The sequence below is a fragment of the Cynocephalus volans genome, chromosome 2 (assembly GCF_027409185.1).
Source record: "Cynocephalus volans isolate mCynVol1 chromosome 2, mCynVol1.pri, whole genome shotgun sequence".
Lineage (NCBI taxonomy): Eukaryota > Metazoa > Chordata > Mammalia > Dermoptera > Cynocephalidae > Cynocephalus > Cynocephalus volans.
In genome coordinates, this window is record NC_084461.1 from 186,271,474 (window position 1) to 186,297,975 (window position 26,502).

Below are 26,502 nucleotides of genomic sequence, written 5' to 3' on the forward strand. Positions count from 1 at the left end.
CCTCCATTTTTCTTATGAGGAAACTGAGGATCAGCAGTTGTTATTACAGCAGCAGCAAACATTGAGCACCTACTGTGTGCCAGGTGCGGTGCTGAGCATTTGCTTTCATGAGCTCATCCACTCCTCACTGCGATTTTAGGAAGTAGCATCCGCTCTCCTGTTCAGATAAAGAAATTGAGTCCCAGAGAGGTTAAGCAGCTTGCTCAAGTCCTCAGAGCCAAGGAATAGCAGGGCCAGATTTCAGGACCCACCTACGTCCAGGACTGCTCCTGGCCACTCAGCTCCATTGCCCCTTCTAAGCTGAGTGGCTTCCCAGGAGCACACCACTGACAAAGGGTGGACATGGGACTCAGGCTGTGCCCTGTGCTCTTTCCCCCACATTACTAAGCTAATTCTGGCCTGATCTAGTTCCCAAGTTCCTCCCATGCAAGCTGTCTTTGAAATAAAGAGGGTGTGTATGTTTAGGCCAGCTCTGGGAAAATTAACCAGAATCTAAAATCTGCCTCTGGGCAGAGAAACTGGGTACTGGCGAACAGGGACAAAAGAGAAACTCTCACCCTGTACCCATTTTATCTTTTGAGTTTTGAGAGTTTTTAAGATACAGATGTATTACTTGTTTTAAATTGTGACATTATTTTATTAAAAAATTAGGAACTCCTAGGTGTATGCCCCAAAGAATTGAAAACATACATCCATACAAAAACTTGTACACAAATGTTCATGACAGCATTATTCACAATAGCCAAAAGGTGGAAACAACCCAGATGTCCATCACTGGATGCATGGATACGTAAAATGTGGTCTATCCATACAATGGAATATTATTCAGTCATAAAAAAGGAATGAAGCACTGACACCTGCTCCAACATGGATGAATCTCGAAAACATGATGCTGCGTGAAAGAAGTCAGACACAAAAGGTTACATGTTGTATGGTTCCATTTATGAATGGAAATATCTAGAATAGGCACATTGATATAGGAAGCAGAAATATATGCTTTGAAATACCTAGAAATTTCTAGATGGGAAATAGCCAGAACAAGCAAATCCATAGAGACAGAAAGCAGATTAGTGGCTGCCAGTGACTGGAGGGAGGGGAGAGTGGGGAGTGACTACTCATGGGTACAGGGTTTCTTTATTGGGGTGATGAAAATGTTCTGGAATTAGATAGCAGTGACAATTGCATACCTCGAAAATAGATTAATAATCATCGAACTGTACACTTTGAAAAGCTGGATTTTATGGCATACGAATTATATCTCAATCAAAAAAAATTGGGAGCCATGCCTTCAGATGGAGTCAAAGGTCCTGGACAGTTGGCTTTGGCACCACCTGCCGTAGGCATGGGTCTCTCTCTGCCCGTCCTTCTGCCACCTGCCTCAGTCTCCATATCAACGGGGGATGGCAACAACAGTGTTTCACTTCAGTAGCACTACCCACTCATTTGGAACTTACATTTCCAACCAGCTGGAGACATGAGGATGTCTGGGCAAGCTAGTAATCTGGCACCCCATCAAACCAGTATTCTTTAAGTGTTTGTTTGACATTTATTTAGTGGGAATAAGGAGAGACTGATATTCTATTAATAGAAATCGTGTAGAGAAACAGATTCACTTACTAATTCATTTCTACTGACTGAAACAGAGTCAGGGATCTGAACATTTTTTAGGGAAGCGATTCTGACTTCTATCATTCTCATCTTCTAAGGTTGTTTATGTTTTATTTTTCTTTTCTCTTTCGCCTGCAATTTTCCAGATCCTTTGAGAAGCATACTGTAGTTTTAGATTTAAAATGTAAAGTATAGAAATGTTTTCCTTTTGTTCCCGGGAAACAGCAACACACAATGTATTATTTGGTTTCAGAACATCCCCAGGACCTTGATCACACGTGTGTGAATCGCACGTGCAACAGTCTCACCAAGAAGTGGTGCTTTGTTGTGATTTCCATTTCCCCTTGAGAGAGTGGGCTGCTTCACATCTTACTGTTGATGCGAGGGGTCACTGGAGGAAACCCAAGTTTACCGGCAGAGGATTTTTATTTCATTCCCAGGGTGTTTTGAGCCCCCTGCCCCTAGAGGTCTATTCCCTAAGTAGCTACCTGCTGGGCTTGCTCCCTTTAACCCAATCCTTCATTCAATTCTTTTGACTTTAAATACTTTTTGTCGGAAATGTAATTCCCCAAAGTGTCCCTCTTTGCATTCCGAGAGTGGCTTTTGTCCCCTGGCCCCTGCGGATCTAATTCTGTGGGGTCCGGGTCACCATGGACCTTCTTCCCCACAGAGGAGAGGCATCGTGGTGGAATGAAGTGGGGCTTGCCTGCCAGAGCCGGTTCCTCATTGCCTGGGGTATTACCTGGCAAACCCTCAACCCTCTTATGGGGTTTCCTCACCTCAAAAATGGGGAGACTTAACGCTGACCACATACAGTTGTCAGGAGGTGTTGCTATGACAGCTAAGAAACAGGACGGAGAAATCTGTGGCTTTGGGTGGCATAGATAGGAGCAGGCTAGAGGGGCGGTCTGGTCACATTCCGGAGGGTCTGGGATGCCCAGCCGAGAGCCCAGGAAGTGCACCCAGTCGGCACTGGGAAACCCGGGACGTTGTGTTTGTTCGGGGGCTGAGTGTGTACGTGGGTAGGTATGTGCAGCCATGGAGACAAGGGACAGGATCAGGACAGCGATGGAGCCTTTGTCCCAAAGAGGGGTTTGCGCTGTTGGGGTGGCTTCCCCGTGAGCGGAGGCAGCAGCCGTGGAGGCAGTGGGAGCGGGCATGTGAAGAGCTACACCTTCTACTTCTGTGCATGCTGGTTATCTCTGCACCTCCCTCCTCTGACTCCTGCTGTCTGTGCTGCTCACTTGGCTGTTGATCACTTTGTCATCCCGAGCCACCTTTCAATTCTCCCTCTGGTTTTACTTTTACCTCTGTCATGGCCACTCGTCCTTTGCGAGTATGGATGGTGTCTTCGGAGCCCCCTGTGCCTGGCCTCAACCCTTGTAGAAGAATTGCCCTGGAATTGGGCATTGATTCCTGGGACAATCCCAGCTTCTACAGCCCACAGGAGAGCTGCCTTCTGGTCCTGGTCCTTGTAGGGCCTCCTAGGCTGTGTAGGTACAGGAGGCTCGCTGGTGTTTCAGGCAAACAAAATGTGTGGGCCAAGGGGGTGTCCAGTCACTGTGGGAGCCCTGGGTTGGGTGGTGGCTTCAGAGGTGTCTAAGACTATTCTGTCATCTCAGAGGCTGGTTGGACCTGGGACTCCCCTTAAATCCATTCTCTTCCTTTTTCATTTTGTTTTGTGTGCTCGTTCCTGGCCTCTGGGCACTTGGCAAAGGTAGGCATCAGATCACACTCTGCCCAGCTGGAGGGGCTTGCTGGGAAGGCTGGAGCCATCTGCATCACCCCAGAAGGGGACAGCAACCATGCCCCTGCCCTGGGTATCAGGACACTCTCAGCTTTTGACTTGTTTCCAGCCTCCCTTCTGTAATCTGAGGTTCTCCAATTCCAATGGGGTTCATGGGTGAAAAACTGCAGGTTTGAGACCGAGAGCTCTGGGTGGGCTTCTGAGATAAGAACGCTTGCTATGTGTGCTGGGGGTCTCAGTCCTGGCTCCCTGTGCAGTTTTCCCAAGCAGAAGGGGCCCCGGGCAATGTCAGGGTACATCTGTCTCTAGTTCCAAGTTAGCAACTTGCTCCCTGAATGCATCCTGGACTGAGTTCCTTTGTAAGATGGATACTCTTTCAGTAAGACATCCCTTGCCCTCTTGGTCCATGTGGATTTTTGGTCTCTGGCAATGCTCAGGATGAGGACCAGTCTTGTGTGGAGTGATGAGAGTCTAGGGGTCTCACCTCCTCTCCCATTGGGCTTTTCCCTGCAGGGTGCTGGCACATGTGTCCTGGTCCCCGACACCCTTCTATGGGCCTAGGGATCTGTCCGTCCTCCTCGGCATCAACGGAGCCTTCTCAAACCTGCAGGTAAGGCCCATCTGCCTGTGCAGCAGCACTCGGGCCTCCCTGAGCTGGGACCCCCTGATAACCCTGGCCTCTGGAGTTTGGGGAGCAGAGGCTTTGTTGCCATTTCCTTCTTATCTTAAAAACCCAACCTTATCTGATTAGCATGGGGTAGATTGTGTTTATTGATTATGCTTCTTGCAAATATTGACTTATCTTCACTTAATGGGAAGGATGGATGTTCTGTCTCTGGTAGCTTTAGATTCCAGATTTGATAAAAACTCCTGCTGGCCCTGGAAGTCCTGATGGCTGCTATTCCCCCAATTATAGAGCACTGTGGGGCAGCTCTTTCTGTTTGCTCTTGAGGCTCAGCCTGGCCCTCTCCACTCCAGTGCACAGACAGGACTGGCAAGAGTTTTCCTTTGAAGACAGCGGCTCCTTCTGTGCCCAGGCTGGGAAGTCCAGTCTGCGGCCTTGGCAGTGGGCAGAGGCCGGGCTGCTGGCTTGCCCTGTTGCCCTCAAGCCATGGACAGTGGCCCAGAAACATGTGTGTGTTTTCACATACACCATCCTTCTGGCTGCACTCCTGCAGTGAGAGCCAAGGCCAGGTGGGGTGGTGGGTCTTGAGTCTGTGGCAGTGGTGGCAGCATCAGGACTGGAGATTAAGTCTCTCAGTCTCTCTTTCTGCCCCTGCTGAGAACAGAAGCCCCTGGCCTCCTAGGCCCTCTTCCATTTCATTCCATATGCCTGAGTCTCACACACAAGCCCTCGCCCTGTTCCCTTTTTTTCATGCCACGGCCTTTGGTGGGTAGAGCAGGAAGTGAATTGATTTCTCCTCTTTCCTAAATTCCGATGAGCCCTTCTCCCTGTGTACTCAGTGGCTGTTTTGAGCTTTGGGGGCACGGAGGATGGATATTCTATCTAGGGAAACTAGCATAGTGGAGGGAGGAAGCAGGGAGGGGAGGAGGCTTCATATCCCCAGCCTCTGCAGGGCGGGGGCTGGGCTGTGGCCTTCAAGTGCACCATCTCTAAGTCCACAGTGATCCCGTGCAGTTGCTGTCAGGATCCCATTTCACACGCGGAAGCTGAGGCTCAGAGAGGGCAGACACCAGGCTCCAGGTCACACAGCTAGTCAGTGGTGGGATTGGGACTGGACCCTGAGTCTAGACTTGGAAGCACATGGCATGGTTTTCCAGATCATCCTGTGATTTACGGGGCCCCTGTTTCTGGGCCACGCTCAACCCTTACTTACTGTCTGGCTCCAGGTAAGTCCTCTCCCTTCTCCAGTCCCCTCCTTCCTCACTGGGAAAACAGGGCATGGTGACAGGGCCCTTGTTTGCCTCTGGCTCCACGGGGAGCAGTGCCCCCCTTGCTTCTGAGTTTCCAGGCTGGCACTGTGGGCTGTTTTCCTCTCTAATCGCTCATTCTTTTCAGTTACGGTGAAGAGGCCTCCAAGTGCTAAGAAGAGAGAGTGCTATGTTATATTTTTTGTTTTTATGCTTTGTTTTAATTCCAAGGTATCCCAGCTGCCGGGAGTGGGTGTGGGGGGAGGGCTGGCATAAGTAACAGCGCTGACTCGCAGCTTCTCCTGTAGTCACTCGGGTTCTGTGGGGTCGGGGTCCTGTAGTTATCCTATGTGCCAGTGAACTTGGCCGTCAATTTGAGGCAAGGTCTTGTGTGAGCTTTTCTGCCCTGCACAGCTTGAGCTCTGACATCGCTTCTTGTTGCTTCGAGGGACCCTGCCCCAACAGAGCCTTGGCTTCCTGTTTCCTTTCTTACAGGAAGGGGGTTCTTTTCCTTTTTAGCAACTACATTCCAGAGTTTGGTGGGTTTGCAGAATCGGCGGCCTTGCAGCCCACCTCATCGAGAGGTCCTTACTTAGACCCCACATGTCTCAGGAATTCCTCGGCTTCACTCATTTATTCAGCAAATATTTACTGAGGGCTTGTTATATACCAGGTACTGTTCCAGGTGCCAGGCGCACAGCTGTGAACAAAACAGACGCAAGTCCCCGCCCGCATCTGGTTGCACCCTGGTGCACTCTTTGCTTGTGCTATTCCAGTGTCCACAGGTTCCCTCTTCCCACCTCTACCCATCGGGTTCCTGTTTCCCCCTCCAAACTCATTGCAAACACCTTTCTTCCTCTCCAGCTCTTTGCAAGTCCCGTCCACATTAGCCTCTCCTTCCTCCCTGCGTTGTCTCCTAGAATTCTTGGCACCATTTGCCTTGGAATATTTGGGTAAGTGTCTGTGTCGCCTTCAGCCTGGAAACCTGTTAATGTGAGAGATTTGTCTGTGTTACCCCCATTCCCTTCTCCCCAGATCCAGGACTAGAGAGTTGGGACCACCTGCTTAAGGTCCTACCTGATCACTTGCTTGTCACAAAAACTCCAGACCTGGAAAACAGCAGACCCCGAGTGGGGATGAGCAGGAGGCCTGGGTGGGTAAGGAGTGTGGTGGGGTGGTGAGAGGCAGCCCTCCCAGGGGTGGCTGAGAACCCAACACTCCTCCTCTCTCTCTGCTACAGGGGGCTGCGGCAGGAAAGGATCAGGGTTTATTTTTAGATAAGCCCCTTGCTCCAAAGGAACTTGGAGACCTTCCTTCCAAAAGTTGGAGATCAGGGGGCAGCTAGGGTTGTGTTTCTGCAGCATCTGCTTGACCCAGGGGCAGAGGCCTCCACACAGAGGGTCTGCCTCAAGAGAAGCTCCTATATGGGAGAGCATTTGCCCTCAGCACCCCCCAAATTGAAGACGTTTGCCATTCTGCATGGTAAGCAGAGCTTCTAGTGCTGCCAGCAACCTTGGTGTCCTTGGGGTAGGGACCCAGGGGGAGGGTTGTGGGCCCAGGCGGTGGCTTCCTTCCGGACTCCCCATGGTAGGGAGGGGCGCTTCCTGCCATTGTCTGTGTGACAGGCCTGGCTAGGTCGCTGTCTCCTGAGAAGGAAGAGAGCTAGTGACAGGGCCGGACCTCAGACCACAGCAGCAACTAACAGACTTTCCAGCCCCTCCCTGCCTTGCCTCTGGCCCCTTAGATGGAGCCTGCACTGAGGCAGCAAAGGGGCATTTCTGCCTCTCCTGCAGCCACAGCACCCTTTGGGCTGTGCTTTCCTGTCCCTCCTTATGTGGGATAGCTGGTGGTCCTGTTCCCCTGGGGTTTAGGTCTGTGATAGGTAGCAGTTAGCAGGTGGCTGCAGCCCAGAGCAGAGGAGGCCAAGTGGAAGGAGAGGGTTAATAAACAACATCATGCCAGGCACAACGATGCCAGCCTGAAGTCCATAGGGGCAGGGGGGCTTGTCCCGAGTGCCTTTGCTGTCCCTGCATCATGCCCAGGCAGCTCTGTCCGCTTGTCTCCTCCTCAATTCTCCTGTCCACATTTCATTTTTTGATGTGGAACTTTGACACACACCCAACACTGCTCAGGACATGGGACTTGAGCTAGAGATTGCCAGACCCTCCCCTCCTTTACACACTCCTAGGCCCTCCCTCCCCTGTGCAAATGGCCCACTCCCTCTTCATCCTGTTCCTGGAGCTCTGGGACCCACCCCTCTATTTGCCCTGTTTGCTCGGGTGGAGCACATCTTCCAAAAATGTACTTTATTTGCAATCAGGTGGCGGAAGCTGCATTTCTCTAGCTTGTGTTTCTGGCTGCTGCTTTCAGCCACTTGTTGAGGCTGGTGCAAGTGGGCTGTGCTTTTAGGGAAGTGGGCACTGATGTGCTCAGCTTGCATACTCCAGGATGGGCAGGACCGGGGGAAGATGGCCTAGCCTCTGAGGCTGGGGGCTCCTCCAGAGCTCTGCCTGCAGGCTCTGAGCACTGGATGAGCCTTCACACCACTCTCTTCCCCTGATTCTGCCTTCCCGTGTTTCTGATCAAGAGTAGTCTGCTTCACTTAATTTCTGTACTTTCCCATGATTGGGGTCGAGTGCATCAATGGAGCCTATATTTATGACCTCATCTTGACCTTGATCTCCCAGCAAGGAGGCACCTGGCAGTGTTTGCTTATGAACTGACCCCTCATACCTTCTGGTAACCAGGTGCAGTCAGCAGGACCTTTCAGGATCTGTGTCCCCCTCGTGTCATTTCCTTGTTTTCTTCCTTTATACACTTCCTGAGACACGAGTCCTCACTAGAATAATCATTTTTATTCCTGGAGACAGTGTCCAGAGCTTGGAATTCTCAGAGGGATTCCTGAGATGACACCATTCAAGCTGGATGGTTGTATAGCTTGAAACTGTTCATTTTAGCAGCACGACCAATACCTCTGTGGATCAGAACTTACTCATTTGACACATATTTAGTGAGTACCTACTATTTTAGGAGCTGACTATAAAGATGTGATCAAACACTAAAAACTTCTGGCCCTCCTGGGGCTTATATTCTAGTGGGGATAGGCACACAATCAACAAATAGGCAGTAAAATATGTCAGTATGTTGGATGATGGTCAAAGCTAAATAAAGCAGGGGAAGAGAAGGCCTCCCAAGACGGGGACATTTCAGCAAAGGCCTGAAGGAGGTGAGGGAGTGAGCCAGGAGGTTATCTCAGGGAGGAACATGCAGACAGAGGAAAAAGCCTGTGTAAAGGCCCTGAGGCATGATCTTGTCCTGGATGTTCAAGAAATGCACGAGAGAGTGAGTGGGGGGAAGAGTAGCAGGGGAGGAGGGCCTAGGAGAAGCTACTGAAGTGTTTGAGCAGAAAGGGCCAGGGTCTGACATGTTGTATAAAAGATGGTTTCTGGCTACTATGTGTGCACAGGCTGGACAGGGTGAAGGGAGAAAGTAGGGAGACCGTGGGGAGATGACTGCAATAGCATGTGGTGGTGGCACTTGGACCAGATGGCCACTGTGAGGTGGTGAGGGTGCTGGGCCCCAGGTATGTTCTAAAGGAACTACTAAGGCATCAGGTGATCCTTATTTAAAAGAAGGTTCTTGTGGACTTGGAGGGACCCAAGAAATCATCAAGTCTAACGTTTTTATGTAACTTATGGTGAAACTAAGGCCCAGTAAAGAAAGTTACTTGTCCAAAGTCACATGGCAAGCTCATTAGTGGCAGAGCCAAGTGCAGTGTTTTTGCAGTTAAACTGATGGACAGTTCCAGGGAGGTGACCTGCAAAAGGCTTGAAGGCCAAGGAAGGAGGGCTGGCCCCAGGCTCCCAGGACTGAGCTGTGGGGTCCTGGCAGCAAAAGCAGTAGCCAGGGTGACGGCCTCCACTGACGGGAAGGAACTCGAGGCTTCATTAGCTGAGGATTCTTGGCGCTCTGGGCCTTTCGTAAATCTCTCAGGGCCAGTGCTTTGACCTTAGTTGGGCTGCAGTCTTGACGATGTCTGAGGCCTTGGGCAGATCAAAATACAAGCTCCTGCAGCTATCAGATTCCCCACGAATACAAGCTTTGTGTATACCAAGGTGGTCTGTTTAAATCCATGATCTGATCTCTTGTAATACAGAGGACAAGGAAGTCATTGGGGGCCCAGGTCTTTCTGCCTTACAGCTGTGTCACACAGAACAGGTTTACATCAGCCATACACGCAGCTTGATTGCACTCACTGGGAGGCGACCTTGCATTTCATCAGGGTGACTTCCTGTGTGCTTCTTTGTGAAGGGGGAATGTGGGCTGGTAACTTTTTTTTTTTTTAGTTTGCAAGGCTGCTCCAATGACAGGCTTAAGGACCCCTGGGATACGGAACGAGACCTGTGCTTACATGGGCTGCCTGGGGAAGGTAGGGAAGGATTTTGCTTTTGCTCTCTTGGGACAGGTTTAATCTATAGGCTATGGGGAAAGAAAGTCCGGTCTGATTTTTCTTTTAGTCTTTTAACTCAATCTGTGCCCGTCACAATAAGTGTACTGTTGAGGATGACAATCTGGAAATTGCTCTTGTGGATTGATTTACAGGCTGCCTCCAGAAACCATTCTCCACTGCCCTTTGCTGTGGTGAAGGCCCTGGCAGTCACAGGTGATTACAGGACACAGCTGCTGAAGGCAGGTGTGAGGCCAGGCTGGGCTCGGTGTTGGGTAAGCCCCTCATCCTTGCAGAACGTCAGCTGTTGGTGTCTTCCTCTGAGGCTGGAGGAGGTGGGGGGCATGGTAAGGAAACTGGAGACAATCTCCCTGTCCTTAAGGAACCGCAGGCAGCGTCCTCGCCCCACGGCACTTGTGTCAACCCTCTCCTCCTCCCTCCTGCTCCGGCTGCAGCGTTCTAACACGCATGGCCACGGGACTTCCTAGCACACCTGTGCTGATTCTCAGGTGTAGACCCGTGCTCCAGGACAACTGAGGTGGGCAGTATCCCCAGGTGTTGCCCCCAAGTTGGGGGCAAGTTTTAGGATTCACGCTCAATTTCCTGAAGAAAAGCGAGTTTGCTGGCTTGTCCCCCGGAGCATGCTCCACAGAGCTTTCTTGGAGGTAGGCTCCCAATCAGGAGGTGTAGCCTTAGGTCAGGTGATCGATCATTCGGCTGACATGTGTCAGGCACCTTCTGTGTGCCTGAGCTGTGCTAGGTACTACAGGTAAATGAAAATAAGTGTTGTGTTTCAAGAGGCTTGAGAAGGAGAGCCATCCTCCATATTCTCTAGAGAACATTCTCCCTCAGTGCCTAAAGTCTTGCCTCGGTCTCTCTGCCTTTCAGTCAAGCATTGCCCTCTCTAGTTTTCATTCAAAAGATGTTGCATTTATGCCCTGATACTTCACAGTGGATAAGTATATTAAATAGAACCAAGAAGCAGAACAAGTCAGTGAGGAGTGGGGCAGTGGCATATGAGCAGGAGGGACCTGTGCCTGCACTACAGGTTGGCCCAGGGCCAGCCCAGCCTGTATCCCACTGCAAGGGGACATCGGAGGTCACAGGTATTTTTTTGTACCATTGAAGTGTCTCCCAAAGATGGTCTAAATCTGAGATGACTTTGATCCAAGGAAAGAGAGCACATGGAAAAACTGGCATAGGGCACCTTGCACAGTGTCGGGCACTTGGTAGGTGCTCAATAAAGACACGGTCCTTTCCTAAAACAAACAAATAGGAGTCAGCTGTGGCGCCAGGGCTTGCAGTTGCCTGGGGCAGGTGGCTGTGCTTTGGCTGACAGAGATCTGATAGATGTCAGCATGGGGCACATGTGGGGCATGGGGCACCTCTGTCTGTGAAGTCAGGAAAAGCTTCTGGAGCCAGGGACCTTGGAGTTAGGAAGCACAGTGCAAAGGAGGATGAGTCTGCCTGGGCCTTGGTCTTCTCCCATGCAGAAGAATGGTTACTGCTGTTCTGGCTCAAATCCTGTGTGTGCTCCAGGAAGCAGGGCCCAGGACTGGCAAGAAGTGGAAAGCCACAGGAATGCCTTGGTCTGGTAACCATGGCACTCAGTTGGCAACTCCCCACCCCCAGGAGCAGATAATTGGCCCCGTCAGGCAGAATAGACTCTCCTTTTCTGTCTCCTCAGCATCTTGGCCTTGCACACCTCTGGGTTTACACCGTTGTGTTTTTAAACAACTTGACTGAGACATAATTCACATGTCATAACATTTACTCATTAAAGTGTATAATTCAGTGGTATTTCATATATTCAGAGATGTGCAACCACCACCACAGTCAATTTGAGAACATTTTTATCATCCTAAAAAGAAACCCTGCCTCCTTAGCTATCGCTCTCCTCCCCCAGCCCTAGGCAATTCCTAATCTACTTATTGTGTCTGTGGATTTGCCTATTCTGGACAATTCAATAAATGGAGTCATACAATATGTGGCCTTTTGCATCTGGCTTCTTTCACATGGTGTAATGTTTTTGAGGTTCATCTACATTGTAGTGTGTATCAGTGCATCATTCCTTTTTATGGCTGAATCGTATTCTGTTGTGTAGATATGCCACATTGTGTTTATCCATTCATTCATTGACAGATATTTGAGTTATTTCCATCTTTGGCTATTGTGAATAATGATGCTGTGAACATTTGTGTACAAGTTTTTCTGTGGACATGTTTTGTTTCTCTTGGGTATATATCTGGGAATGGAATTGCGGGCTGTGTGGTTACTCTATGTTTAACATTTTGAGGAACTGCCAGACTGTTTTGAACACTAGCAGCACCATTTCACATTGCATACTGTTTTATAACGATGTATTTGCAGGTATAGTGTGATGGCTAATGCAGGCTCCAGAACTGAACTGCCTGAGACACTTTGGGTAGGTCCCCTCACCTCACAGTGCCTCAGGTTTGTCACCTGTAAAACAGGGGCAATATTAGTACTTAACTGCATGTGGTTGTGAGGACTAATCAAGTGAATGTGGAGTCTGGTGAGGGCCATGCACATATCAGCTGTTCTTCTGGCCCCATGGCCATGGGGACTGGTCGCACCTGGGTGCTCTGTCAGTGATGTTTTAGGTGGGTGCAGAGTTTGCCTTTCGGGATACTGCCTTTTTCAGTGCTTCTGATTCTTCCGACTGCCCCTGGGAAAGGCCTCCCAGGCTGGTCAGTGCCTTGCATACCTGTGAATCTCCTTCCTTACCTGGAGGGGCTGCTGGAAGGTCATGCAGTGGCTGTGGGGTTGTGAGAGGCTGGGGGTGGGACTTGGAACAGCTCCAGCTCTGGAGCCAGGCATTGTGAATCAGAGTGGTTCGGGTAATTAAAAAACAGTGGCCAGGGAGACAGACAGCCCACTGCAGTGTGCCTGGTTGTCCTCCTCACCTGGCTCCTGCTCTGTGATGGGCTACTTGGAAGGAGATGGTGGCCCAGCAAGAACCTGCAGAGCTTGGGCCCAGAGATTGGAAAGTCTGCTCGGAAGTCTCAATGCCACAAGTGTGGCCCAGAGGCCCCAAGGGCTCGCCAGCGCCAGGCACGAAGGTAGGCCTGCTCCTTCACCCACTTGTCCTGCTGGCAAAGCATGGCGGAGCAGCAGCCTCCCAACCTGGCAGTGCTGGGTGTTCCCCAAAGAATGCTGGAGGCAGATTCAGAGAGTATGCAGATTCGCCTTTTGCCCTCATTACCAAAGGGAGTCCTGTTATGAGTTTCCATTCTTTTTTTTTTTTTTAATTGTTTTTTAGCAAAAATGACAGCTCTGAGTGAGCATGAATGAGGGAATGAGCTCCCTCTCATCTGGCAGGTGCCTACTGTGCCAGGTGGTGGGATTCAGTAAGGAAGACGAACTTGTCCTCTGGGCTGGGGGACGCACCCTGATTAGAGCATGTGGTATGTGAATAGAGGGAGGCACATTGTGTAGCTGGAGCAGAGAAGGCAGCAGCTGACTGCCTGATAGGGAGGATTTCATAGAAGAGGAGGCATTTCAGCTGGGCTTTGAAGGATGCAGAGGAGTTTACCAGAAAAGAGGGAAAAGCAGAGAGAACAGCATGAGCGAATGCCTTTCGTACCCAAAGTGCATGGTATGTTTGGGGAGTGTCGAGAAGTCCCAGGTTGCTGAAGCACAGGGTCAGAGGGTAGTTGGATGGAGATCAGGCTAGGAAAGGAGCTGAGCCCTGAGCTCAGATCTCAGGAGCAGAGACTTGAAGCCCATGGGATTCAGGGGACTCCTTTGCCATCCTTGTAGCAGTATCTGTGACATGTATGTTTGCTCCCAACAAGGAAGAGCTTCCCCTTCTCCATTTGCATCTGTTTCTGATCTCACACGGCCCCACTCCTGTGGTGGGGCGTCCAGGCTTGTGGTCCCTGACACACAACCCCATCTGGATCTCTAGCCCTTGCTCCTGCTCCTGACTTACATCTGATGCCCTTGCTGTCCTCCCCACAAACCCTGGCCTGTTCTGGGCCCCTCCAGGACCAAGAGCCTGTGGACCAGCACTCCCCCCAGGGGATGGGAAGAGCCCCCATTTGTAGGGGGAACACAGCACCAGGTGCTGTCCTCGGAGCTCCACACATAGGGTTCCATTCAGTCCTGGCCAAGATGTCAGCCTGTCCAGTTTGCAGATGAAAGAATGAAGCCTCTGGAATTGAATGTTGGGCCCCTGCTCACCACACCAGAGCTGGTGATGGAGCTGGGGTTTGACTTGAGGTTTGTCTCAACTCTGCAGGAAGAGTTCTTCAGCCACTTCATTTCCCACTGAAAGGTCCTTGGTGTATTTGTCGTTCTACAGGGGGACACTGAAGCTGAGGAGAGGGAGCAGGATCCACTGCTTCCGCTGATGGTCCCTTCTCCTTCCCTGGCTGTCCGTGGTGTCTCTGCATCTCCTCCTGACTTGGAGGTGGGCAGTAGCCGGGTCAACAGGAAATGGGGCCCACTGTTCCCTTGCTGGCTGGCGCAGAGTCCAGGTGTGAGGAGAGAGGCAGGAGGGAGCCTCCCCACACCTTGGCGCAGCACTGACCTGCTTTCCATGAGCCTGTGCCTGCAGCCTCTGCGTCTCTGCTTTCCTTGAGCTGGATGGTCTGCTCTGATTAGCACACTGACGTCAGCAAACTCTGTCACCTTTGGTCTCCCTGTGGCCTGGCAGCTGTGATGTATCGTTTCAGACGTGTCCCCTGCAATCAGAGGGCCGAGGCCAGTGGGGAAAGGGGGATTATTACGTTGCTCCCATCTGGCTGCAGCTGCCTCCCCAGCCCAGTCCAGCTGTTCCCTGTTACCCACTGCCAAGTGGCAGATGCAGGGGCGAGGTCAGCCCAGGAGCTGGGGACCTACCCGTCATCTTCACGTGAATATCTTCAAGGCTATTTCTGGTCTTGCCATTATCCCAACGGCTTCGGGTGATAAATATAGACATGGATTGAAAAGCCCCAGTGGCAGGCAGGCGGGCAAGCAGTGCTGGAGAGCGTGTGGACGGGCTGCTTGGCTATAAATAAGTCTGCTAGAACACTTCCCCAGCTATGCCGCTGCTGCCAAGCTGGGAGGCATGCCTTCGGAAAGACACACTCCCTCACCAAGTCCCTGCCAAAGCACACTTGTGCCTGTGGGGTCAAGTGTAGTGGGGATAGGGAGGGAGGGTCTGCCAAGGACAGGGAAGGAGGGTGGCAGTCTGCTGGGGATTTTGTACAGAAGGTCAGGCTGCTGAAAGTCTTCCTGCCTTAGCACTTAGCAATTGCTTGTAAAAGGGAATAGCCGGGTGGCCCCCGCAGGAATCCTGGGGACAGGCTGATGCAAGGAAAGTGTGTTGTGCTAAGAATGGTGGCTGCAGTCCAGCATCCTTGAATCCCTCTCCTGCTGGCTTCCCTAGGCCTCATTATGGTTGCAGAGGGGCTAGATAGATGGGGCTGGGCCTCGAGGATTCTAGGGCTTGGGGCCGGCTGTCCTGCTGGGTGGCTCCCTAGCTTTCACAGCCTCAAGCGGGTGTCTTTTTCCTGCTTCTGCCCTGCCTGGATCCATGCTCCTGACAAGAGCACGGTTTTGTTTATCTTCTGGTTCCCGATCCTCCCTGCTCAGCCCCAGCCAGCTCGCCTGGTGACCCTTGTTTAGGCTACAGTTACAGGGGAGGGATTCCAGATGTTCCTGACCCTGTGGTTGGTCCTTCCTCACATGCCCCTCTGTCTTCCTTCCTTCCTTGATGTCCTTTTGCTTTCCTGCCTTGTTTCTTGCCCCCACCCCACCTTCCTGCTGTCTCCTACTAGCTAGAAGGCGATTCCTGGGGCTGATGCTGGGCAAGGAACAGACCCCATGCCCAAGAGACACTTTTCATAGAAAAGGATCAAAGTTGGTACGCTGGCAAGAGTCCCGTGAACTCACTGTAAATAAAATATTGCTGCTTTGCAGTCACCAATCATGGGAAGTGGCTTCCTGTGGCCCGGTCCCCTTCTGCGGCCTCATTTAACAAGCGGAGAGCTGCAGCGTGTGCACAGGACTTGTTTTAATATCTCATAAATAAGTGATGCCTGGGAGTGCTTGCTGAGGACAGGTGGGGAGTGAGCCGCCATTGCGTGGGAGCATGGCCAGTCCCTTGGAGGAGAGATCTGTCCCCTCCACCCCCACATATTCCCTGGGCTTTAGGGCTTCAGAGGACAAAGGGAGTCACAGGGCCACTTTGGCCCCTTGAGTGGGCGGCACTAGTATGGATCTGTTGTTCAGCCCTGAGTGTTGGCTCTGAGCACAGGGCTGCAAAGATGAATCAGGTCCTACCCCCAGTCTAAAGGAGCTCGTGGGCCACCGGAGGGGACAGAGGCACAGGCAGTGGTGATACTCGTGACAGTGCCAAGCCCTATGGGAGCCAGGCTATAGATCTGCTCCTCAGGGGAGGAACCCAAGGAGGAAGCCTCAGGGGTGCTGACGCCTGAGCTGGGCCCCCTAGATTGCTGAGTTCACCCAACATGGGAGGTGGGGTTGGGTGTAAGCAAGGGAGCTTCCAGGTTGAGGAAGTGGCCTGTGGAAAGGCACCAAAGGTGGCGGAAGCACCATCGGTTTCTGTCTGCGAGGGTCTGGGTTGACCATGCTGGGAGAAGAGGCTGAGCAGCAGGAAGGACCAGGTGGGGCTCAGGTGGTTTGTGCACAAGTTAAGGAGTTTAGCTGTTGTCTTGAAATCCAAGGGGAATGCTGAGGGGTTTTAATAAGAGGAATGACATGCTCTGATGTGTATATTAGAAAAGCATCATCTGACTTCATGTGACAGGTCGGAGGCGGGGGGAAGAGGGGGCAGGCTGGTGGCAGCATAACGCCGTCTTGCTTTGTTGAGTACCTGGAAGATTTTTTTGCTTTTAAGGGAGCCTGTAAAATCAGGATGCAGGCATGTGGGTGCATGCCCAAGAAATGAGTGCTCCTGAAGATGGCAGCGCGGAGTGGCCCAGCAGGGGCTGGCGAGAGGCCTGCGCCCAGCACGGAGCTGTCAGTTCTGATTTGCTCAGCTCTCCTTGTCACTAGAGGGGTGACTGTCCAGCAAACATGGCCACTGCCAGCAGCCCGGGTCTGGAGCAGAGGTAACTGACTCCCCAGGGGACTCATGTGTGCCTGGGGCTTTTCGCCAGGCCCTGCCTCTGGAGTCTGCTAGAATCTCAGGACCCCTGCCTGCCCACCCGCCTAACCTCCTCCAGCAGCTGAGGCCATGCTGTGAGCTCCAACGCCCCAAAAAAGAAATGACCAAAGAAAAAGTGTGTGAGCAAAAGATAAACATCCTTGCTTTAGTGAACCACAAAGCCTAGAAGTTAATCTGGTCATGTAAATATTTTCATGTATCTGTGGTTCGGTGGGTGTGTATTAATAAATAGAGGGGAGAAAGGAGAGATCGTGTGGTCATGCTCTTGTCTTAGGGGCAAGCCTGATTAAGAACTGAGTCAGAAGTCAGGAAGGTCAGAGCCAAGAGGCTCTTAAAGGGCATTCAGCCCAAGGCCTTCATTTCTCAGATGGGGAAACTGATCCCCAAGGAGGGTGGGGGAGGGGACATGTGTCCAGATGCACACAAGGGACTTGGGCGGAGCCTGGTCCTGAACCAGGGCCAATGCCGGGATTCCTCTGGGCCTGCGCTAAGGTCTGTCCTGGTCTTGTGGAGGTTGTTCTCTCCACCGTGCAGCTGTCTAGCTGAGGGCACTGACTTGGTCCCTGGGGCCCCCAGAGGCTTTCCCATGCCTTCTCTGTCCTGCCTCATCCCCTGCCCAACTGACAGATGCACAAACCACATTGGAACTTGTACGAAGTTCTCTGGCCCAGCTCCCTTGTCCAGCTGCTCCCCCTTGTACCTCTTGTCTGAGCAGGGCTGGTGTCTGTGCCAGGTTCGTGTAGCTCAGGCTGAGACCCCGAGTCTCCGAGTCAGACAGATTTGGGTTTGTGACCTTGGACAAATGGCATCACCCCTCTAACAGTCACCCTCTGCAAAATAGGAATGATAAAGTGTAGTCCTCTCAGGTTAGTGTGAGCATTAGATAAAACCAGTGGAAGCAGGTCAACGTGGCCTTACTGGCCCATTTCAGCTGCCCTTTGAAGGAGATGATGGTGACCCCTCTGCTCAGAGGGAGAAACCGAGGCTCAGGAAGGCAGTGACTGGTGAGGGTCACAGAGCCGGTGCCTGCCTGGTCCTGCCCTTTGCTTGCATGGGCTCTGTTATTCCATAGAGCAGGGACCCCCACTCCCCTCCCCTGGGAGTGTGTTGTGGAGTGGGGGACAGTGAAAGGGGTCTCTGGCCAGAGGTCAGGTTCTAGCCTTGAACAAGCCACTGTAGCCCCTGTTTCCTTGTCTGCCTGAGTGGTTGAGCACAGCCTAGGTCAGCGCTGACAGGCTCTGTGGATTTCTGGACTCCTTCATTCACTCTATGTATACTCATGGCATGTCTAATGTCAGGTGTTGTGTTAGCACCCGAAAGTTGGGGGAGACTCTTGGGAACCTTGTATTTCTTCCTCACACCCTTCCTTTGCTCAGAAGACCCCCCACCCAGGCTTAGAAAAGGCCCTTCCATCTCTGGGATCAAGGGAGGAGGAGCCTGCCCTGCTGGGACCTCAGTATAGGTTTGGATATGTGTGCAGCCCCCTCCCCACAGACTGCCCATCCCGTCACCCACCCCTCCCCTTCCTCAACCCTGTCTGGAAGCCACCTTTGGGAGGTCACAGCTCCCTGATGATCTGACACCGCCACTGTGCTCAGGTTCAAGAGAGCGCTGTCTGGGCCTTTGGTGGGTCTATGCATAGGGAGGATGGTGATTTATGGTCCTGTGGGAAGGAGAAGAGTTCCTCCAATTACCAGCTTCCCAAATTCCTGGCTTTACGGATGGATTGGAGGCAGCTGTTTGGATAATGTCCCCAGAAGACTCACCTGCTTTCCTGGCACATAGCAGATAATAGAGATTTCACATTGTATGGAAGCCAGATGTGCCAGAGAACAAGCTGGGGAGGAGCACAGGCTCTTAGGCCTTGGCTAGACTTAGCTTCGGGCCTGCCAGGTGAGGACAGGGGCCTCTCTGGGGTCAGCCAGGGTCACCTCCCCTGAGAAGCCTCCCCTGAACTCTCTTAGTGCCTGGACCAGCTTCTCAGTGCTCCAGCCCCCCTGTGCCATGCTGAAATGTTACTGAGCCAAGGCCACCCCCTTTAAACCTATGGCCTTCTGGGCTGATTGAGGCTCAAATAAGACAAGTACTTCTGAAATAAGTCACCTGGTTGTGTTGGCCAAGCCAGCAACTCCACAACAGAAAGCTTGTCATCAAACCACAATGCAGCAGAAGCAGCTGCTGTGGCCCTGTGAAATCTGGCACGTTTGATGGTGCTCTAGTCCCTGTGGCCCTTGATCAGGCCTTTCATATAGTACCCCCGGCAGCTGTAGTGGGCCAGCTGTGGCCTTGGACCCCAGCCCCATGGTGGTCTCTTGCTGGGATCCCAGCCTTTGTCCCTGAGATGAAGGCTGATCCCAAGAGTGTGGGTAGGAACACTTTGCCCAGAGGGTCTGACGGTGTTGGTCAGTCTGGCTCTGCATCATTTTGAAGACTCCAGATTCCTCACTGCTGACCTGGCCTAGCCTTATCTGACCACCGTTATCCAGATCTTCGGGTGGCCAGCGCTGCCAGACAGGGTTTGTCCAGCATGTAGCTGGGACCTGTCAAGGAACAGTAAATGTATTGGGCACATCACCACCCCACATGGTGGTGGTGTTTATTTGTCGCTGTTGTTTTGCAGAGATAAGTGGCATGGGCCATTTACAGTTAGACCCTGCTCATTTATGAACCAACTGGATCTTGGTGTTCTGCTCTCGGTCCTGGGTTAGAGAGTTTAAAGACAAGGAATAGCAGTCTGCTCCTGGGCCCCTGCCTTCTTCTCAGGCCTGTGGCTCCACCCCTGTGGTTCTGGGGCGCTGGGGCTGTGTTTTCTGCTCATTCTCCTTCCCAGGACTGGCCCAGGCATTGCTTAGGGCTGACGATGTGTGCTGTGAATGTATCCCGTGGAGGGGCTGGTGGAGGGACTGCCGAGTGGCAGGAGGGGAGGGGACTCCGCTGCAATGCCTTCTTTGGCAGCCATGTTCTGTTGATTACAGATGGTTGTCTTAGGTTGTTTGTTTTTGTTTTGTTGCATTCGTTAATAACAGCTTTATTGAGATATAGTTCACATACCATACAGTTCATTCAAAGTGTACAATTCAGTGGTTTTCTTAGTACGTTCACAAGAGTTGTGCAACCACAATAAATTTTAGAATATTTTTATTACCCCAAAAGGGAAAACACAGCCATTACTCCCCTATTTTCCCCAAACCCCAGGGCAGCCACTAATCTACTTTCTGTCTCTGTGGATTTGCCAATTCTGGACATTTTATATAAGTGAAGTCATAAAACATGTGGCCTTTTGTGTCTGGCTCCTTTCACTCAGCATCATGTCTTCAATTTCATTCATGTTGTAGCCTGTGTCATAACTTCATGCCTTTTTACGGCTAAATCACATTCCATTGTATGGATAAGACCACATTTTGTTCATCCACTCATCTGTTTATGACAAATGTGTTTTTAAAGGGTGAGTTTATATCTCAAACACAGTTCTGAGTTGGCAAGGAGACCAGGGGACAATCCCGTGGAAAATGGGGTCTGCAAAGACAGGTTGGGCTGGAAGCAATGTCCTTTCTTTGGCAGTCATTTGAAAGGTAGGAAGAGAGTGGAGGAGAACAGGAAGGAGAGGGTCTCTTTCAGGTGTCCTGGCACCTTTTCTCTTTCCGAGATCTGGGGGGATACTAAACCCAGGGGTGAGGAGAGGGCTTGGCAAAGGCAGACAGGGCTCTGCTGGAGGAGGCCGCAGGTTCAGAGGCAGAAACCCTGGTGCCGTGTCTGTCCCAAGGCCCTTTGAGGAAGAAATCTGAAGCCTCCAGGAGCTTTGCGGGAAGATCTGGAAAACAAACGGAGATTAGAGCTAGTCTGGTAGGGCAGTTAAGTATTTGTTTAATCTTCCTCTAATTGTCTCGACTTTTCAAACTGATTCGTAATCCTGTTTTAAGGCTGCCATGTTGCTGAAAGGACGAGTCGACACCAGTTGACGATCCGATCCACCGGAGAGAGCTCGTTTATTAGGCAGCACACACACACATATATAGGGCTTTAAGGGAAGGCTGATTGGCTTAAAATACAATACCTACTTAGCATACCGCATGGGGCTTGGGGTGGGTGTGGCCGAGAAGGATCAGGGTGTGATCCCTTGGGGCATTTGGGTTCTTACATTCCTCCCTTTTTCTTGTTTTAGGAAAGGGGATGTTGAAGTCATCGAGCTACTTCCTGCTGAACTGGGGTGTTGTGGGGGAGGGCAAAGAGAGGAAGGTACATAAATACCCATTATGAAACCCCAAAGGAGGGTGGAGAAACAAGTAATTTCAAAAAGGGAAAAGTCCATAAACGTTCCTTGAAGCCACAAGTCGAATATGCACCGGTTCCATTGTTCGTAGTTGGAGACTGGAGGGAGCAGCCAGGCGTCGGTGGCGAGGGCGTGTAGGAATGCGTTTCCTCTGTAAGGTGGTGTCTCTTCAGCATCGGCTGAGGTGCTCACGAGATGAGGCGGGGGGTTCATCGGTACCTAGAAGCTGGTAATTTCTAAGCAAAAGCTGGTTAAAGGACTGATTAGAGATTTTTCCCACTTGGGTTTGAAGAAACCTAATGATGCAGGGCAAGAAAAGGCAGGTTATGAGGATAATGATTAGAGGTCCCAAAATGGGCCAAATCCAAGTTAGGATAGGGTTTAAGATAAAAGAAGAAAAGGGGTTAGAACTGGATGTGGTTCGTAGGCTGGAAGCAAAGTCGGTGAGTTTGATGATGTTTGTTTACCGGATTCATTGATATAATAACAGCATTCTTCCCCAAGGAAGATGCAAGTACCTCCTTTTTCTGAGGTGAGGAGGTCTAGTGCTCTACGGTTTTGGAGGGTGACCTGAGCCAAAGAGGTAATTTGTCTCTGTAGAGAGGAAAGAGATTCGGAGTGGAGGTCAGAGCTCCTTCAAGTTTAGCATTTATGTCTTCAACCGCCCATAAACTGTGTCCTAAGGCTCCTCTCGACAGGCCGGCTCCGACCGCTGATGTTGTTAGGGAAATACCAACCATGATCAGGAGGAAGGCGACCCTTTTTTGCCTTGAGGGGGAATGAAGAAGATGGAACAGTTCTGAACTGGTGTACAGAGTGAGTTGAGGGACGATGGTGACAAGAAGGCATGGGGCAGTAAGATTAGGCAGGATGGAGGTAGAGAGGGTTCCATTGAACCAGAAGAAAGAGCCTGGTGGGGTTGAGGAAGGGAAGCGTTTCAGGGGACGGCCGCCAGGAGCGGTCGCATGAGAGAAAACAATTTCCGGGAGAGAGAGAGAAAGATGAGTGTTTCAGAAATGATCTGTTGCCAGGTGTAAATGGGTGACCCTGGGGAGCTAGCAGAGGGGCCTGAAAGCTCCCTGGGTGAAATGAAAAGCCAAGGAGAAGGTTCATGTCTCCGGAATTGGGGGTAGGGCTGAGGTCCGGGATAGGCGGAGTTTGAAAGGGTTGGTAGGATGAGGGATACACTTAAAGGAATGGTGTGTTAAGTTCTTTTGCAGCTTGTTATTGGAGTTCTCGGTGGCCGAGGGCGGATCCTGAGTGTAAGGCTTCAGCCTGGAAATATGAATCCATGGAGTAACATGATTACCTGGCAGGGCAAGTTTAGCAGCAGTTGGAGTGCAAAGGATGACAGGACATGGGCCTTCCCACTTAGGGGTTAGGGGGGTTTTGGGTTCTGGGGAAGTGTAGAATACTAATTGGCCTGGGCTGAGTGAAAGGTTATTTTTGGAAAGTGATGGCGAAGGTGGGAGAGCAAGGGTAAGGCCATGGTGGGTGGTATGGGTCCTTTAGTTGCTGTGATCACCGGGGGTAGGAGGGGCCTACCATACATGACTTCAAAAGGGGAAGAAAGATTGGAGGGCCTTTTTGGGAGAGCCCTGGTCTTGAGTAGAGCGAGAGGTAGAAGATGGACCCAATCAAGGTGTAATTCCAGAGACAATTTAGTTAGTATGGTTCTCTCTACCTTTCCAGATGCCTGAGGTCGGTAAGGGCAATGTAGGTGCCAGGGGAGAGAGAGTGATTGGGAAAGTTTTTGTATTATCTGGGCGGTAAATTCAGGTCCATTGTCAGATTGAATGGAAGTGGGCATCTCAAATCGTGGGATGATTTGGGAAAGGAGAGTCTGGGCTATAGTGGAGGCCTTTTTATTGGATGTTGGGAATGCCTCTACCCATCCTGAAAAGGTATCAACAAACACCAAGAGGTATTTGAGGCGCCGGACAGAAGGCATTGCGTAAAATCGACTTGCCAGTCGGCCGCAGGTTTGAGACCTCTGGCCTGGTGGGAGGGGTATGGCCCAGGTTTGAGAGGGGTGTTAGGATTGGTACGCTGGCAGATTGTGCATGAGGAGGAAATTTTTTCAAGAGGGCTTTGTCAGATGGGGTGATTGAGAAGAAGGCTTGTAAAAACTGGGATAAAGCTTGGGGGCTAGAGTGAAACAGGTCACGGAGCAAGCGAAAGAGAGGACTTATCATCATTAGGCGGTTGAGGCTGAGAGGGTGTCTGTGAACCTTGGGAGCCGTATGGAAGAATGGGAAGTTGGTTTTGTGTCTGTGGGTGCCGTGCTGCAGTGCGTGCAGTGAGGTCAGCCTTACAATTCCCGCGAGTGATTGGGGAATCGTCCCTCTGGTGGGATCTGCAATGAATGACTCCTAATTTACAAGGTAAATGGGATGCCTAAATTAATGTGGAGATTAAAGCTGAGTTGGTGATTGTGTTACCCTTGGTGTTAAGCAGACCGCGTTCTTTCCATATGGCGGCATGAGAGAGAAGTATATGAAAGACATATTTGGAGTCAGTGTATAAGTTAAGAGTTTTTCCTTCAGCTAGAACTCAGGCTCGCGTGGCAGCGATAAGTTCAGCCTGCTGGTTGGTAGTACCCTTGGGTAAAGGTTGGGCTTCTATAACCAAATCAAGGGAGACTATGGCATAACCTGCGTAATGAGTGTTTCCTTCCTTGAATGAGGACCCATCCGTGAACCATGCGAGATCAGTGTGAGACAGGGGCCCCTCAGTGATGGAAGAGCAGTAAGGTATGAAATTTTGAAGGCTTTCTATGCAGCTGTGCAAAGGGGTGTTGGGGGAATCTGGTATAGGCAGTAGGGTGGCCAGATTTAGGGGTGGGCAGGTAGTGAAGGATAGGGCAGGATTTTCCAGAAACAAGGATAGGAGGGTTAGGATTCTGGAAGGTGGGAGGGATTGGAGAGCCTTATAGGTCAGGAGGTCTTTGAGGTGATGTGGTGAGAGAATGGTGAGAGGTGCCCCAAATGTTAATTTGGATGCCTCCTTATGCAGTAACTGCCCCACTGCCAGCGCTCTTAGACAGGGTGCCCAGCCTCGTACAGTGGGGTCCAACTGTTTTGATAGGTATGCTATGGGGGCAAAGGAGGGGCCATAATTCTGTCCTAGGACGCCTAGAGCTTGTCCCGTATTTTCATGAACATAGAGGAAAAAGGGTTTAGTTAGATCAGGGAGATGAAGTGCAGGGGCTGTTAGAAGAGCCTGCCGAAGCTTGAGAAAAGGGCGCTGAGGTGAGGAGAGCAAAGGTTCTTCAGGAGGACCCTTACTCATATTATAGAGAGGTCGGGCTAGCAAAGAGAAATTGGGGATCCATGCTCTGAAATATCCGGCTAGACCCAGGAAAGATAGGATCTCTGTTTTGGTTTTGGGGATGGGCAGGTCAGTAAGAAACTGTTTTCTGTCCAGGGTGATTTCCTTCTTTCCCGGGGAGAGGAGAAAACCAAGGTAGGTTACAGACGGTAAGGAGATTTGGGTCTTGGCGGGGGACGCTCGATATCCCCTACCCGCTAGGAAGTTAAGCAAGTGGGCAGTGTCAGCTTGGGATTGTTCCCATGAAGGACTGCATAGAAGGAGATTGTCCACATATTGTAATAATGTGGACTCTGGATGGTTTAAGTGAAAAGATTTGAGGTCCTGTGCTAGGGTCTGCCCAAAAATATGAGGGCTATCCCAAAATCCCTGTGGCAGGACCGTCCAAGTGAGTTGTTCGGAGTGACGGGAGTGGGGGTCAGTCCATGTGAAGGCAAAAATGTCCTGAGTATCGGTTTCCAGGGGTATGGAAAAGAAGGCATCCTTTAAGTCCAGAACCGAGAAATGAGTAGAGGTCGCTGGGACCTTGGAGAGAAGAGTGTATGGATTTGATACAAGGGGATGAATGGGAATGACAGCGGCGTTAACAAGGTGGAGATCTTGGACGAGACGAAAGGCGCCATTAGGTTTTTTTACAGTGAGTATGGGAGTATTGAAAGGGGAGTGAGTGGGACGGAGATACCCCTTTTTTAATAGGTCCTGAATGATGGGGCTTAACCCAAGGAGGGCTGTTGTGGTTAATGAATACTGAGCCTGACAAATATATTTGGAAGGGTCTTTTAGTTTTATGCGTACAGGGGAACACTGGGCCAGAGCAGGGCTGGCAGTGTCCCAAACTGTGGGGTTAACAGGGTGCGTTAAGATGGGTAAGGACTTCTCAGCACGGGGCCAGTGGCGCAATGGATAACGCGTCTGACTACGGATCAGAAGATGGATAAGGACTTCTTTGGAGGGGTGGAATTAGTAGGATCTTGGGCTTGAACCAGCGCTAGGAGGAAGGAAACGGGGGAAGAGGAAGAGGACAGGGGCAAAGTAATGGAAACTTGAAGCTGTGATAGAATGTCCCGACCCAACAAGGGGGGGCATTGTGGCATGACTAGGAAGGAATGGGAGAAAACGGATTGAGTGCCTTGAAAGTAGCAGGTTAAAAAAGGGGTTTTTGGGGGAAAGATTTATTACCTCCTACCCCGACTATAGGAGAGCTGCTGGAGGTGGTGGGGCCTTTATATTCCCTTAAGACCGAAAAGGTGGCTCCAGTGTCCAGGAGGAAAGATATTGGGTGGCCGTCCACAACCATGGATACCCTGGGCTCCTGCTTTGTTATAGAGATGGTCGGGAAGGGCCCAAGGCTCCGTCAGTCCTCCTCAGCGAGGCCCACCATAGGTGGTGTCCACGGTTCGGGGGACTGTGGGGCAGTTGGTCCCTCACCCCTTTGGGCAAGGGGGCAATCAGATCCCCAATGTCCCTTCTTTTTGCATTTTGGACAAGGAGTGGTGAGTGGCCTGGGGGTGGGGCAAGCCTTTGCCCAATGCCCTTCCTTTCCACATTTAAAGCAGGCTCCAGGTGGAGGCTTAGAGGTGGAGGCTGTGGGAGGGCGCCCAGGGGGTTTGATAAGCCAGGCCAACATCTGGAAGTTGGCGTGGTCGGCCTTTTGTTTTCGACGTTCTTTTTCCTCCTCCCGATTATGAAAAACCTTGAAGGCCACTGACAGGATTTCGATCTGAGGGGTTGCAGGACCCTGCTCTAATTTTTTAAGTTTAGTTTTAATGTCGGGGTAGGATTGGGCCAGGAAATAGGTCATAAGGACATGCTGGCCGTCTTCAGCGTTGGGATCTAAGTTAGTGTATTGTTGAAAGGCCTGGGTTAATCTATTGAGGAACTCGGAGGGAGTTTCCTCCTTTTTTTGGACAATTTCTTGAATGTTTTGGAAATTGACGACCTTGCGAGCTGATTTTTTGAGGCCAATTATTAAGCAAGAGGCAAAACGGTCTCGAGCCTGGATTCCCTGGGCTGTGTTATAATCCCAATTAGGTTCCTGTTCTGGGACTGCTTGGGGGCCTGGCGGGTGATTCGGATTGGTACGATGG

General features: G+C 51.2%; 1 protein-coding gene across 7 annotated transcripts in view; it reads left to right on the forward strand.

The window, feature by feature from the left end:
• PITPNM2 (phosphatidylinositol transfer protein membrane associated 2) overlaps positions 1–26,502 on the forward strand; it is a 148,840-nt gene that overhangs the window by 27,710 nt on the left and 94,628 nt on the right. For 6 of the 7 annotated variants that reach the window (XM_063085346.1, XM_063085351.1, XM_063085349.1 and 3 more), the window contains exon 2: positions 3,869–3,965. The exons of the other annotated variant lie outside the window; for it this stretch is intronic. The gene's annotated coding sequence lies outside the window, so the exon portion shown is untranslated. The remainder of the gene's footprint in view (positions 1–3,868; positions 3,966–26,502) is intronic. 7 annotated transcript variants of the gene reach the window in all.